The 15,774-nt window shown below is 50.0% G+C and overlaps 1 non-coding gene and 2 pseudogenes across 1 annotated transcript; 2 read left to right on the forward strand and 1 right to left on the reverse strand.

Moving 5' to 3' along the window:
* Positions 1-7,467: 7,467 nt before the first annotated feature.
* Positions 7,468-7,619, reverse strand: LOC115835339. Its single transcript, XR_004030324.1, has one exon. It is a non-coding gene; the product is annotated as a 5.8S ribosomal RNA (ribosomal RNA).
* A 3,532-nt stretch (positions 7,620-11,151) lies between these two features.
* LOC101178132 lies at positions 11,152-14,400 on the forward strand (annotated as a pseudogene).
* A 449-nt stretch (positions 14,401-14,849) lies between these two features.
* Positions 14,850-15,774, forward strand: part of LOC100579835 — a 10,083-nt pseudogene continuing 9,158 nt past the window's right edge.

Genomic DNA, 15,774 nt, shown 5'->3' on the forward strand with positions numbered 1-15,774 from the left:
GACTACTGGGTACATAATGAAATGAAGGCAGAAATAAAGATGTTCTTTGAAACCAATGAGAACAAACACACAACATACCAGAATCTTTGGGACACATTCAAAGCAGTGTGTAGAGGGAAATTTATAGCACTAAATGCCCCCTAGAGAAAGCAGGAAAGATCCAAAATTGACACCCTAACATCACAATTAAGAGAACTAGAAAAGCAAGAGCAAATACATTCAAAAGCTGGCAGAAAGCTAGAAATAACTAAAACCAGAGCAGAACTGAAGGAAATAGAGACACAAAAAACTCTTCAAAAAATTAATGAATCCAGGAGCTGGTTTTTTGAAAAGATCAACAAAATTGATAGACCACTACCAAGATTAATAAAGAAGAAAAGAGAGAAGAATCAAATAGATACAATAAAAAATGAAAAAGGGGATATCACCACCGATCGCAAAGAAATACAATCTACCATCAGAGAATACTACAAACACCTCTACACAAATATGCTAGAAAATCTAAAAGAAATGGATAAATTCCTCGACAAATACACCCTCCGAAGACTAAACCAGGAAGAAGTTGAATCTCTGAGTAGACCAATAACAGGCTCTGAAATTGTGGCAATAATCACTAGCTTACCAACCAAAAAGAGTCCAGGACCTGAAGGATTCACAGCCGAATTCTACCAGAGGTACAAGGAGGAAGTGGTACCATTCCTTCTGAAACTATTCCAATCGATAGAAAAAGAGGGAATTCTCCCTAACACATGTTATGAAGCCAGCATCGTCCTGATACAAAAGCCTGGCAGAGACATAACCAAAAAAGAGAATTTCAGACCAATATCCTTGATGAACATTGATGCAAAAATCCTCAATAAAATACTGGCAAACCGAATCCAGCAGCACATCAAAAAGCTTACACACCATGATCAAGTGGGCTTCTTCCCTGGGATGCAAGGCTGGTTCAACATATGCAAATCAATAAATGTAATCCAGCATATAAACAGAACCAAAGAGAAAAACCACATGATTATCTCAATAGATGCAGAAAAGGCCTTTGACAAAATTCAACAACCCTTCATGCTAAAAACTCTCAATAAATTAGGTATTGATGGGACGTATCTCAAAATAATAAGAGCTATCTATGACAAACCCACAGCCAATATCATACTGAAGGGGCAAAAACTGGAAGCATTCCCTTTGAAAACTGGCACAAGACAGGGATGCCCTCTCTCACCACTCCTATTCAACATAGTGCTGGAAGTTCTGGCAAGGGCAATCAGGCAGGAGAAGGAAATAAACGGTATTCAATTAGGAAAAGAGGAAGTCAAATTGTCCCTGTTTGCAGATGACATGATTGTGTATCTAGAAAACCCCATTGTCTCAGCCCCAAATCTCCTTAAGCTGATTAGCAACTTCAGCAAAGTCTCAGGATACAAAGTCAATGTACAAAAGTCACAAGCATTCTTGTACACCAATCACAGAGAGCCAAATCATGAGTGAACTCCCTTTCACAATTGCTTCAAAGAGAATCAAATACCTAAGAATCCAACTTAGAAGGGATGTGAAGGACCTCTTCAAGGAGAACTACAAACCACTGCTCAATGAAATAAAAGAGGATACAAACAAACGGAAGAACATTCCATGCTCATGGGTTGGAAGAATCAATATCGTGAAAATGGCCATACTGCCCATGTAATTTGTAGATTCAATGCCATCCCCATCAAGCTACCAATGACTTTCTTCACAGAATTGGAAAAAACTACTTTAAAGTTTATATGGAACCAAAAAGATCCCGCATCACCAAGTCAATCCTAAGCCAAAAGAACAAAGCTGGGGGCATCACGCTACCTGACTTCAAACTATACTACAAGGCTACAGTAAGCAAAACAGCATGGTACTGGTACCACAACAGAGACATTGATCAATGGAACAGAACAGGGCCCCCAGAAATAATGCCGCATATCTATAACTATCTGATCTTTGAAAAACCTGACAAAAACAAGCAATGGGGAAAGGATTCCCTATTTAATAAATGGTGCTGGGAAAACTGGCTAGCAATATGTAGAAAGCTGAAACTGGATCCCTTCTTTACACCTTATACAAAAATTAATTCAAGACGGATTAAAGAGTTACATGTTAAACCTAAAACCATAAAAACCCTAGAAGAAAACATAGGCAATATCATTCAGTACATAGGGGTGGGGAACGACTTCATGTCTAAAACACCAAAAGCAATGGCAACAAAAGCCAAAATTGACAAATGGGATCTAATTAAACTAAAGAGCTTCTGCACAGCAAAAGAAACTACCATCAGAGTGAACAGGCAACCTGCAGAATGCAAGAAAATTTTTGCAACCTACTCATCTGACAAAGGGCTGATATCCAGAATCTACAATGAACTCAAACAAATTTACAAGAAAAAAAGAAACAACCCCATCAAAAAGTGGGCAAAGGACATGAACAGACACTTCTCAAAAGAAGACATTTATGCAGCCAAAAAACACATGAAAAATGCTCATCATCACTGGCCATCAGAGAAATGCAAATCAAAACCACAATGAGATACCATCTCACACCAGTTAGAATGGCCATCATTAAAAAGTCAGGAAACAACAGGTGCTGGAGAGGATGTGGAGAAATAGGAACACTTTTACACTGTTGGTGGGACTGTAATCTAGTTCAACCATTGTGGAAGTCAGTGTGGTGATTCCTCAGGGATCTAGAACTAGATATACCATTTGACTCAGTCATCCCATTACTGGGTATATACCCAAAGGACTATAAATCATGCTGCTATAAAGACACATGCACACGTATGTTTATTGCGGCACTATTCACAATAGCAAAGAGTTGGAACCAACCCAAATGTCCAACAACGATAGACTGGATTAAGAAAATGTGGCACATATACACCATGGAATACTATGCAGCCATAAAAAATGATGAGTTCATGTCCTTTGCAGGGACATGGAAGAAACTGGAAACCATCATTCTCAGTAAACTATCGCAAGGACAAAAAACCAAACCCCGCATGTTCTCACTCATAGGTGGGAATTGAACAATGAGAACTCATGGACACAGGAAGGGGAACGTCACACTCTGGGGACTGTTGTGGGGTGGGGGAAGGGGGGAGGGACAGCATTAAGAGATATACCTAATGCTAAATGACGAGTTAATGGGTGCAGCAAACCAACATGGCACATGGATACATATGTAACAAACCTGCACATTGTGCACATGTACCCTAAAACCTAAAGTATAATAATAAAAAAAAGAAGATATTTCCTTTTTCACCATAGGCCTCAAAGTGCTCACAAATATCCCTTTGCAGATTCCACAGGAAAAGAATTTCCTATCTGCTCAGAGAAAAGAAATGTTTACCTCTGTGTGATGAATGCACACATTACAAAGCAGTTTCTCAGAAACCTTCTGTCTAGTTTTTATGTGAATATATTTCCTTTTTCCCCATAGGCCTCAAAGTGCCCACAAATATCCCTTTGCAGACTCTACAAAAAGACTTTTTCCAAACTGCTCAATCAAAAGAATGGTTCAATTCTGTGAGATGAGTGCACACATCACAAAGAAGTGTCTCAGAAAGCTTCTGTCTAGTTTTCGTGTGAAGTATTTCCTTTTTCACCACAGGCTTCAAAGTGCTCACAAATATCCCTTTGCAGATTCTACAAAAATACTGTTTCCAAAATGCTCAATCAATAGAAAGTTTTAACTCTGTGAGATGAATTCACACATCACAAGGTAGTTTCTCAGAATCCTTCTTTCTAGTTTTTATGTGAAGATATTTCCTTTTTCACCATAGGCTTCAAAGCGCTCACAAATATCCCTTTGCAGATTTTACAAAAGGACTGTTACCAAACTGCTCAATCAAAAGAATGGTTCAACTCTGTGAGATGAATGCACACATCACAAAAAAGTTTCTCAGAAAGCTTCTGTCTAGTTTTAGTGTGACGATATTTCCTTTTTCACCATTAGCCTCCAAGCGCTCACAAATATTCCTTTGCGCATTCTACAAAAGTACTGTTTCCAAACTGCTCAATCAAAAGAATGGTTCAACTCTGTGAGATGAATGCACACATAACCAGGAAGTTTCTCAGAAACTTCTGTCAAGTTTTTATGCGATATTTCCTTTTTCACCATAGTCCTCAAACTGCTCACAAATGTCCCTTTGCGGATCCTACCAGAACAGAGTTTCCAATCTGCTCAATGAAAAGAAACATTTACCGCTGTGAGATGAACACACACATCCCAAAGCAGTTTCTCATAAACCTTCTGTCTAGTTTTTATGTGAAGATATTTCGTTTTTCACTGTAGGCCTCAAAGCGCTCACAAATATCCCTCTGCAGATTCTACAAAAACACTATTTCCAAACTGTTCAATCAAAAGAATGGTTTAACTCTGTGAGATGAATGCACACGTCACAAAGAAGCTTCTCAGAAAGCTTCTGTGTAGTTTTTATGTGAAGATACTTCCTTTTTCACCATAGGCCTCAAATCATTCACAAATATCACTTTGCAGATTTTACAAGAACAGAGTTTCCAGACTGATCAAAGGAATGAAACGTTTAACTCTGTGAGATGAATGCACACATCACAAAGCAGTTTCTTAGAAATCTTTTTTATAGTTTTTATGTGAAGGTATTTCCTTTTTCACCATGGCCTCAAAGCACTCACAAACATCCCTTTGCAGATTCTACAACAGAATTTCCAAACTGCTCATAATTCGTTTTAGGACCAATATCAGCATTTAGACACACTGCTTGTGGTGCAGCACACGTGTATTATCCACACTGAAATTAGGAATTCAACTGAAGTTCATGTACAGCCTAAAGTGTGAATATTTGGGGGACCTTGTAGATGATCTAGTCACTTTATTTTGTAGAAAAGAAAACAGATTCAGGGAAAGGGCATGCATTGCCTAAGGTGATTCAGTAGCTTTGGCACAGAAACACAACACACCTAAGGTGATTAATCAGGTTTGGGGCAGAAACGCAATACAATCTCTGTTCTTTTGCTTCTCAGATCCAGAATTGTTTCACAATACTGAACTACTTATGTTTCTGATTCCTTATTTTTTTTTTTTTAAATTTTGCCAGTATTGTCTTACAAAGATCCTATTCTTTACCCTAAATATTTAAATTCGTTACCACTATTGTCTCTTTATAAGTAAAAGTACTAGTTGTCATTATAAATGATTATTCAATCACTTTTCATTTTTGGGGGGTCCAGTACAAAGTTAGTAATAAATAAACACTATCAGCCTTGGCAATCCAAGAGGAGCTCAGGTCCTCCAGGGCACGTCAGGAAAAGCCTAAATGACAGCTGTGCTGTGAGTGGATAGAATACAGCTCTCATACAGACTGTTGAGTATTTGATGTTCTTCAACAATTTCATTAATCTTCAGTTGTTTTCCTCTTTAAAGTGAAAGCCTGCTACGACTTTCAAGTTTCTTTTGAAATAATTATAGATTCACAGGAAGTTGCAAAAGATACAGGGATGTCTTAGGTACTCTTCACTAATTCCAGTGGTGACATCTCACTTAGCCATAGAGCATTATCAAAACCTGGAAACTGACATAGGTACAATTCAGAAAGCTTACTCAGATCACAACCGTTTTGTATGCATTCATTTTTGCATGTGTGTATGTGTGTGCATATGTTCTGTGCATTTTTATGTGGTGTAGATCTCTGTAACTACCACTTTGATAGTCAAGATACAGAATGGTAGCTTCACCACCAGGCTCCAACTTGTGATCTTTGCGAACACTCTGACACGTTTTCCTCCACCCCTTCCCCTTGGCAACCCCATAGTCTGTTCTCCATCTTTACAATTTAATTTCAATAATTTATATAAATGTAATTGTACAAAATCGTATTTGTAAAGGGAAGAAACAAGTCACAGATTGTTTTGTTAGCACGGTAAAATAGTCTTTAACATTCATTTGTTTTATGTTCTATTTGTCTCAAAAAATGTGCTTTGTTCTTTCTCATACTTTCTGATATCAGGATAGGAAATCAATACGAAACAAAACAATTCCATTCATTTTTTTCCACAGCTTGGTTTTCACTGTTGTTTCCTAACACTTATTGTTCCATTTACTCTTTCTCTCTGTTTTCCATCACATAAAAGTAACTTTGTGTTCTTTATCTCTTCTAGGAAAACTTGGTAATGAGTCTTTAATGTGAATCCCGGACCACCCTTGTTTTGATTTTGTGTTATGGGTGTTCTTTTGTGTGATCATTCTCACGGAGAGTCCTTGTGAAGCTGGGCTTTTCCAGTGGCTTGTCAAAATGGAAATAGATATTTAACAAAACAAACACAAAATGACCTTGCTCCAGGAATGCATCATTTCTGAGAAAACACTACCTCTTCCAACTAGAGATTGTGAATATTACTCATATTAGGCTTTACTCCCTTTTATTAAAACTGTATTTTTTTTACACATTTGTATAACTCAGATAATGCAATGTGAAACTGATTGCCTACCAATTACAATTGATGTTAACGATGCTACTGGGAGGCCGCCCCTACAGTGTCTGTGCCATGTCTAGGGACTTGCTAGCTTTGCTAAGTTACATGGGATTGCCTACGTACTAAATGGAGGTGGGGGATGGGTCCAAGGACGCAGCAGCACCACCCTGCCCCGACATGGAAGCCCCAGAGGGGGCCCCAGGCACCATGCCGCTGCGAGCCAGAGGTGGGCGAGTGATGGCGGACGACACTGCAGCATCCAGCGGGTCACTGACAGGGGCATGTGAACCCCAGGACCGTGGCAACAAGTGCTGCCAGACGGGCCGTGGGGTGGGCTTCCGGCCCCGGACATGCCGCGATGCGAGCCGGGCGGGCGGGGGGCGGGCGGGTGAGGAGGACGGTGCCTCGGAGGGGTGTTGGGAAGGAGGGGCACTGGAGCCGTGGTTGGCCGGACGTTGGGCCGCCACCAGGGGCGGAAGGTGAACCACGGTGACCGGGACACACTCACCCACCCTCTCCCCAGTGGACCCTTCCTACTTGCCTTCCTCCCCCGCCAACAAGCCCCCACCATCGACGACGCGTGATGATGACGATGGCACGGGGCCTTCCACCCCACCAGGGCCAATGAACCCTGCACCACAAGCTGTGTGAGGCACGAGGGAACCCCTGAGGGAGCCCCCGAGGGAGGAACCCGGACTGCGGTGGTGGCCACAGGAACTCGGACCCAGCTGGCTCTCTTCCCTCTCTGTTTTTGTGGGTGGCGGCGCCACCTTCTCTCTCTTCCTCACAGCCGGGAGGCCCTCTTCCCCACACCACCCAATGCATGACCACACAGGGCCTGCGGGTGGAGGGGGAAGGGGCGGGCATGGCAGAAGAGGAGGGTGGACGTCTCCCGTCTGCACTTGAGGGGACAGAGGGCCCTGGCGGGCCCTGCCAGGGAACCCCCAGCCATGCACCCTGAGGAGCCCAGAGGCACCCTCAGGGGCTATTGATCGGCAAGCGATGCTCAGACAGGCATAGCCCTGGGAGGAACTCGGGCTGCAAGTGCGTTGGAAGGGTCGATGATCAATGTGTCCTGCAATTCACATTAATTCTCACAGGTAGCTGCATTCTTCATTGACACAGGAGCTGAGTAATCCACCACTAAAAGTCATACAAGGTCGATTTGGCGAGGGTGCTCCCAACACTGGGAGGCCCTCCTGGCACAGCACGTCCCCCAGAGGGGTTACCTCAGGCCGGCCAGTCAGACAGCAACGGGACTAGACTCCAGAGAGGGGTCGGAAGGTTTCACAACACAGGGAGGTGGTGCTGACCACGGGGGGCAAACGCAGACACCACCCCCGGGCGCCCGGGGGTTACCGCCCCCATGGCACAGGGCACATGCCACACACGCGGCATGCGCGCGATGGCATGACAGCAGTCGGGTAAAGCCCCCAACGGCGTCAGCGGTGACATGCTAGTGCAGCGTGGCCCCGTACGGCCGGGTGGGTGGAGTCCGCGGGGGAGGCGAGGGAGGGGCCAGGCCCCACCCGAAAGGACTCCCCCACGGGCCCAACGCACCCGACCCACGGAGAGATGGGCGACCTCCCAAGGGGTCCTTAAACCTCTGCACCAGAACGTGCTAGGTACCTGGATGGTGGGGGTGGACGAGGAGGGGGGACAGGTGTCCCGCCCCCGACCCTCGAGATGCCCTAGCGGGAAGGCTGGGGAGAGCAAGTGGGCGGGGCCAGGCCAGGTGGCACAGTGTGGCAGAGGCGACGATGGCGGCAGTGGCAGCGATGGCAATCTGGCCGGCCCCGACCAGAGGCAGCGGGATGGGGCGGAGCCGGCGGGACAGGGGGGGAAGACGTCCCCAGCTTGCACCAAGATCCCCACTCTGCCGTGACATCGAGAACCACCCCCGCACCCACCGACACACACGTTGGGGCCAAGGCAGGGGACCACACCTTGCTGTTCACCAGGCCAGCAAGCCATCCAGCCCACCCCATGACATGCACACACGCTTTCGTCTGCGCAAGCATGTCTCTCTCTCTCCCTCCTCTCTCTCTCGGCTCTCAGGCCAGCAGGGCCGTGCAACAAACAAAAGGCACGACCCCGCCCACGCATGCGCCACAGGAGGAACACGTCGGCCAAGGAGGAAGGACGAGGCCACGCCACCCCGGCTTCGCTCTTCTCCGTTAATGATCATGCCACAGGTTCGCCTATGGAAACTTTTTTTTTTTTTTTTGAGACGGACTCTTGCTCTGTCACCCAGGCTGGAGTGCAGTGGTGCGATCTCGGCTCACTGCAAGTTCCGCCTCCCAGGTTCACGCCATTCTCCTGCCTCAGTCTCTCCGAGTAGCTGGGACTACAGGCGCCCACCACCACGCCTGGCTAATTTTTTTTGTATTTTTAGTAGAGACAGGGTTTCACCGTGGCCTGGATCTCCTGACCTCGTGATCTGCCCGCCTCGGCCTCCCAAAGTGCTGGGATTACAAGCGTGAGCCACCGTGCCTGGCCTCACCTACGGAAACTTCTGTTACTACTTTTAGTCCCACTAGATAGTCAAGTTCAACTGTCTTCTGAGAGCTCTGCCAGGGCCGTGGACTGACCCCACAGGGCCAATCCGAGGGCCTCACTAAACCATCCAATCAGTAGTAGCGATGGGCGATGTGTACAAAGGGCAGGGACTTCACTCAAGCTTATGACCCGCACTTACTGGGAATTCCTCATTCATGAGAAATAATTGCAATCCCCGATCCCCATCACAAATGGGGTTCAACCGGTTACCCGTGTCTGCCACGTAGGGTAGGCACACGCTGAGCCAGTCAGTGTAGCGCGCATGCAGCCCTGGACATCTAAGGGCATCACAGACCTGTTATTGCTCAATCTCGGGTGGCTGAATGCCACTTGTCCCTCTAAGAAGCTGGGGGATGCCGACTGCTCAGGGGTCACATAACTAGTTAGCATGCCAGAGTCTCGTTCGTTATCGGAATTAACCAGACAAATCACTCCACCAACTAAGGCCATGCACCATCACCCATGGGCTGGGTGAGTTTTCCCATGTTGAGTCAAATTGAGCCGCACTCACCACTCCTTGTGGTGCCCTTCCATCAATTCCTTTAAGTTTCAGCTTTGCAAACATACTCCTCCCGGAACCCAAAAATCCAAAGACTTTGGCTTCTTGGAAGCTGCCCAGCAGGTCATGGGAATAACATTGCCACATTGCCAGTCGGCTTCATTTACGGTCGGAACTGTGATGGTATCTGATCATCTTCGAACCTCCGACTTTCGTTCTTGATTAATAAAAACATTCTTAGCAAATGCTTTCACTCTGGTCCGTCCTGTGCCAGTCCAAGAATTTCACCTCTAGTGGCACAATACAAATGCCCCCAGCCATCCCTCTTAATTATGCCCTCATTTCCAAAAACCAACAAAATAGAACTGCGGTCCTATTCCATTATTCCTAGCTGCGGTATCCAGGCAGCTCGGGCCTGCTTTGAATACTCTAATTTTTTCTTCTTCTTTTTTTTTTTTTTTTGAGACGGAGTCTTGCTGTCGCCCAGGCTGGAGTGCAGTGGCGCGATCTCGGCTCACTGCAGGCTCCGCCCCCCAGGGTTCACGCCATTCTTCTGCCTCAGCCTCCCAAGTAGCTGGGACTCCAGGCGCCCGCCACCTCCCCCCGCTAATTTTTTTTGTATTTTTAGTAGAGACCGGGTTTCACTGTGTTAGCCAGGATGGTCTCGATCTCCTGACCACGTGATCCGCCTGCCTCAGCCTCCCAAAGTGCTGGGATTACAGGCTTGAGCCACCGCGCCTGGCCTGAATACTCTAACTTTTTCAAAGTAAACGCTTCTGGCCCGCGGGACACCCAGCTAAGAGCATCAAGGGGGCGCCCAGAGGCAAGGGGCGGGGATGGGCGATGGCTCGCCCGCCCTCTCACTCCCAAGATCCAACTAGGAGCTTTTTAACTGCAGCAATTTTAATATATGCTATCTGAGCTGGAATTAGTGAGGCTGCTGGCACCAGACTTGCCCTCCAATGGATCCTCATTAAAGGATTTAAAGTGGACTCATTCCAATTACAGGGCCTCGAAAGAGTCCTGTATTGTTATTTTTCATCACTAGCTCCCCAGGTCGGGAGTGGGTAATTTGCGGGCCTGCTGCCTTCCTTGGATGTGGTAGCCGTTTCTCAGGCTCCCTCTCCAGAATCGAACCCTGATTCCCCGTCACCCGTGGTCACCATGGTAGGCACGGCGACTACCATCGAAAGTTGATGGGGCAAACATTCAAATGGGTCGTCACTGCCACGGGGGGCGTGAGATCAGCCGGAGGTTATCTAGAGTCACCAAAGCCCCCGGCACGCCCCGCCCCCCCACCCCGGCCAGGGCCAGAAGATGGGCTGACCTGGTTGGTTTGATCTGATAAATGCACGCATCCCCCCGCAAAGGAGGTCAGCGCCCATCGGCATGTATTAGCTCTAGAATTACCACAGTTATCCAAGTAGAAGAGGAGGCAGCGACCAAAGGAACCATAACTTATTTAATGAGCCATTAGCAGTTTCACTGTACCAGCCGTGCCTACTTAGACATGCATGGCTTAATCTTTGAGACAAGCATTTGCTACTGGCAGGATCAACCAGCTAGGTAGAGCGCGGGGAGGCCCCCAGGCCGGTGCCTCGCGAGGATGGGTCCGGCGACGCGAGGATGGGCGCGGCAGGGCGGGAGACGGAGCATTTAGGAGGGAGGGAGCCAGCGCAGGGTGGTGGGAGGGGTGTGGTAGGGCGGCGAACCGGACACCCCATCCACCCCCCGACGGGCTCACCACCCCCGACACTTCAAGCCCGCGTGCGAGGAGGCGAACTTCCCGACCCATGCCCGGCAGCCGCGAGGGACTGGCGGCCACGCGTGCACAGCCGGTGCGGGGCGCCCCCGACGTTCGGGCAGCGAACGAGAGGTGGACGGCGGTGCCCGGGGCCTCACCGCCAGTGGTCTCCGAGCACGAAGGTGGCCCCGCGCCTTCGGCAGGCCCGCGGCTCCCCCACGGCCGCCACCGTCGCGGCCAACCTCCAGAACCCTCTTCCCCGCACGCGCTGCAGGCCGACCCCAAACCCTCAGGGTGCCCACCAGCCCACGTGGGGCGCCGCCGACCTGGTCCCGAAGGCGCGCACCGGGGGACACGGACAACGGGCCAACCAGTGGTCAGCGGCGGCGCCCCACAAGGTGGAGTCTGGTTTGGTCCCCGACGAGGCCACCACAGCGTAAGCCGGTGAGCCACTCGGGGAGAGAGGATCCGCGGGCGGGGAGGGGGGCACAGACAGGAAAGGCCAGGGACTGCGAAGGCAAGGGCACCCGGGATCCCACAGAGGGGCGGCTCGGGGAGAAACCTCAGGCACGGCCAGGCCACCAGGAAAACACGGCCACGGGATCCCACCGCCACAGACACGAGGGAGGTCCCGCGGCGCCCCGCCTAGGACGCCAGAGGGCTCTCGACACCCACCGAGACCCGCCTCACGAGCCCTGCCTCACGAGCCCTGGGTTCCGCCATCGGGATTCCGAAGCGACCTCAGCCACAAACCCAACTCCAGGGCCACGTTGCTCGTTTCTCATCCATCCTCTGACCCGGTCAAGCTCCGGGAGACCGGCGCACACCCCGGGGGATGCTTCCCAGGGCCAGGAGGCCCAACCCCGTGCCACGCAAACGCGGTTGTCCGCACCGCTCACTGCTCCGCAGGTGAGCAGACGGAGAGCCGGCTCACACCGGAGTGGGTCACGCGCCGGACGGAACGCCGGGCACACCTACCGCTCGCGCAGCCTCCTAACCGTTAGGACTCCGGCCCGGCCTGGCGGGATCCTTCCCTGACACCCAAGGGGGAGGCGCGGGCCACACAGTAGGCGACGAGCCACCCTCGGCCCCCACCGCGGAGGCCGGCGGAACCCTCGCTCTCCCCCCTCACCTCATCGAGGGGAAGCGGAGGAGTGTCCTCTGCAAGCGAGTCGCTATGGCAGCGCTACCATAACGCAGAGAGAGGTGGCAGGCCGGGGGATCCGGTACTCCAAAGGCACACCTCTCGGATCGCTAGAGAAGGCTTTCTCACTGAGGGTGTGTCACACTCCCCACCCGCCAGTCGCCCCTCGTCGGGCCTGCAGAGGCGCTCAGGGACGCCTGGGGAAGGGAGGGGGCCTGCGGTACGGTGCGGCAACCTTAAACCTTCGCGGTCTGGGCGGGGGGGTCCTGGCCAGTGCGCATGCGCGCAATCCCCCAAGGGCCTCCCCCCTCCTCCCCGTCCACCCGCCTCCTTTCTCCCAGGCAAAGCACCTCCAAGTAAACCCACACACAACCGGTCGGAGGCAGAACGGTAGCCCCTCGGCGGCCGGCCGGCGCACGCGACATCTGCCCGAGCCCACCGCGATTGCTCACACTGCCAGTGCGCACCCGCCAGAGGGAAGCATGGGACCTGCGTTCGCCAGACCAGGCGGCGCCCTTCCCAGCGTGGGAGGGGCGCGTCTCACTCAACCGCCTGGACCCCCACACCAACGAGCTCCCTCAGGACACACTCGCAGACACCGCGGCGGCGACTGGAGGAGGGGGCGCTGGGGGTGGGAACGACACACCACTGCTAGGAACCTGAGGGATAAGCTGGGGAGGGTAAGGGAGGGAGCCGGGCGCGGTAGGCTCACGCCTGTCATACCCGCACTTTGGGAGGCGAGGGAAGGTGGATCCCTCGATCCAAGCCTTGGCAACATGGTGAAACCTAGTCTCTAAAAAAATACAAAAACTAACTGGTTTTATAACCTGGACTCAAAGTTAATAAATAGATAAATAGGCCAGGCGCGGTGGCTCACGCCTGTAATCCCAGCACTTTGGGAGGCCGAGGCGAGCAGATCACGGGGGTCAGGAGATCGAGACCATCCTGGCTACCACAGTGAAACCCCGTCTCTACTCAAAATACAAAAAAATTAGCCAGGCACGGTGGCGGGCGCCTGTAGTCCCAGCTACTTGGGACGCTGAGACAGGAGAATGGTGTGAACCCGGGAGGCAGATCTTGCAGTGAGCCGACATCATGCCACTTCATTCCAGTCTGGGCAACAGAGCGAGACTCCATCTCAAAAAAGAATAATAATAATGATAATAAATGGATTAAAATTGAAAATTAAAAAAAAAAAAGTAGCTGGCCCGGTGCAATGGCTCACGCCTGTCATCCCACCACTTTGGGAGGCCAAGGTGGGCAGATCACCTGAGGTGGCCAGTTCGAGACCAGTCTGACCCACATGGAGGAATGCCGTCTCTACTAACAATACAAAATTAGCTGGGTGTGGTGGCCCATGCCTGTAATCCCAGCTACTCAGGAGACTGAGGCAGGAGAATTGCTTGAACACGGGAGGTGGAGGTTGTGGTGAACCGAGATGGTGCCATTGCACTCCAGCATGGGCAACAAGAGTGAAACTCCGTCCCCCCCCAAAAAAAAAAAAAATTAAGGGCTGTATTCTGTTATTTGTGCTTCCTGCCCTGAGAAGAACACAATACAGCTGTTGCCTGCCTGCCTGCCTGCCTGCCTGCCTGCCTGCCTGCCTGCCTGCCTGCGACAGTGCCTCACTCTGTCTTTCGCCCAGACTGGAGTGCAGTGACACCATTATGGCTCACTCACTGCAGCCTCAGCCTCCCCAGGGTTAGGCGATTCCTCAAGGGACCCTACGTCCTCGGCCTCCCAAAGTGTTGGGGTTACAGGCGTGAGCCACCAGCACCCGGCCTGAGTTAGTACATCTAGTGTCACTACTTCTTAACCACACACCCATGAAGAACTCAAGTCAAGAGAGAGTCGGTAAGAGACTCTCAGCATTCTCTCCTGAAAGCACGTGTGTCCCGAGCTCCTGTGGTTTTAGGTGGCCACGCGTAGAGGAGAGATTTCAAATGTTTCCAGAGAGGCGTGAGCCACGGTCATTCGGGGCATCTGAGCACAAGATGGGGTTTCTGACAGCGACTTAAGGGCCAGGAAGCGCCAGAATCTGCCAAGGCCTGTGTTCCAGGGTGGGGCTGATGGAACCAAGGTAGAGGGAGTCAGCGGTCCGCACAGAGAGAGCTCCAGCCCTAGGCCCCGCTGTGCAAGCCGAATCAGAAGGAAGAGAGTCCTTCGTCCTACATGCCACATCCCTCCACTGAACTTGGGAGCGAATCTGTTTTCCAAACACGAGGTGACTCTCGCTTTGAAATGGATCACAAGGGGCCAGGCTTTCCAGAGTTGGCAGGGTAAAGAAGTCATTCTGGCTCGGCCTCCCCCATCCCCCGGTAACTGTTGAGTTTAAAGGAGCCGAGGCTGGCAGGGCTGGAGCTGCTGTGGGGCGGAGGGGGGTGGGGGGGTGGGGGGTGCCTGAGGCACTGCAGAAAGTGGGCCTGAGCCTGGAGGATGATGGTGCTGCAGGAACCCGTCCAGGCTGCTATATGGCAAGCACTAAACCACTATGCTTACCGATATGCCGTTCTCCTCGCAGAAAGTCTTTATGCAGAAGTACACTCAGAAGAACCCTTGGTTTACTGGGGACCTGTTATTACCACCCAGGAAAGGCCTATAAAGCATATAGACTCTTGAAAGGACACAGTTGTCCTACACCGCAATGCAAATACCTGCTTGCAAAATGTTGTTTTGATGTCAGCAAGTTTGCAGAAGGGGAACAAATCTTATCGGGTGGAGTGTTTAATAGGCAGGAAAGCCATGATGGCATTGTTATTGAGTTTGGTGATTCAGCTTGCTTTCCCTTTCCATTGTTGGGACATGTATATTGCAAGACAGATCGGCTTGCCAAAGGATCAGAGTGTTACCAAAAGAGCCTTAGTTTAAAGCCTTTCCTCTGGCATCCCTTTGAATCATTATGTGAAATAGGTGAAAAGCCAGATCCTGACCAAACAGTTAAATTCATATCTTTACAGAACTTTAGCAACTGTCTGCCCAACTCTTGCACAACACAAGTACCTAATCATAGTTTATGTCACAGACAGGCTGAGGCCGTTCTTACGGAAACACCCCAGGACACAAATGAATTAAACAGATTGAATTTAGAATCTTCCAATTCAAAGTACTCCTTGAATACAGATTCCCCAGTGTCTATTGATTCAGCTGTAATTTCACCTGATACTGTCCCACTTGGAACAGGAACTCCATATCATCTAAACAGGTTCAAAATAAACCAAAAACTGGTCGAAGTTTATTATTAGGAGGACCAGCATCTGTTAGTCCATTAACCCCAAGTTTTGGGATTTTGCCATTAGATACCCCAAGTCCTGGAGATGGATCCTATTTACAAAACTACACTAATACACCTTCTGTAATTGAT

The sequence above is a fragment of the Nomascus leucogenys genome, chromosome 5 (assembly GCF_006542625.1).
Source record: "Nomascus leucogenys isolate Asia chromosome 5, Asia_NLE_v1, whole genome shotgun sequence".
NCBI classification, from domain to species: domain Eukaryota; kingdom Metazoa; phylum Chordata; class Mammalia; order Primates; family Hylobatidae; genus Nomascus; species Nomascus leucogenys.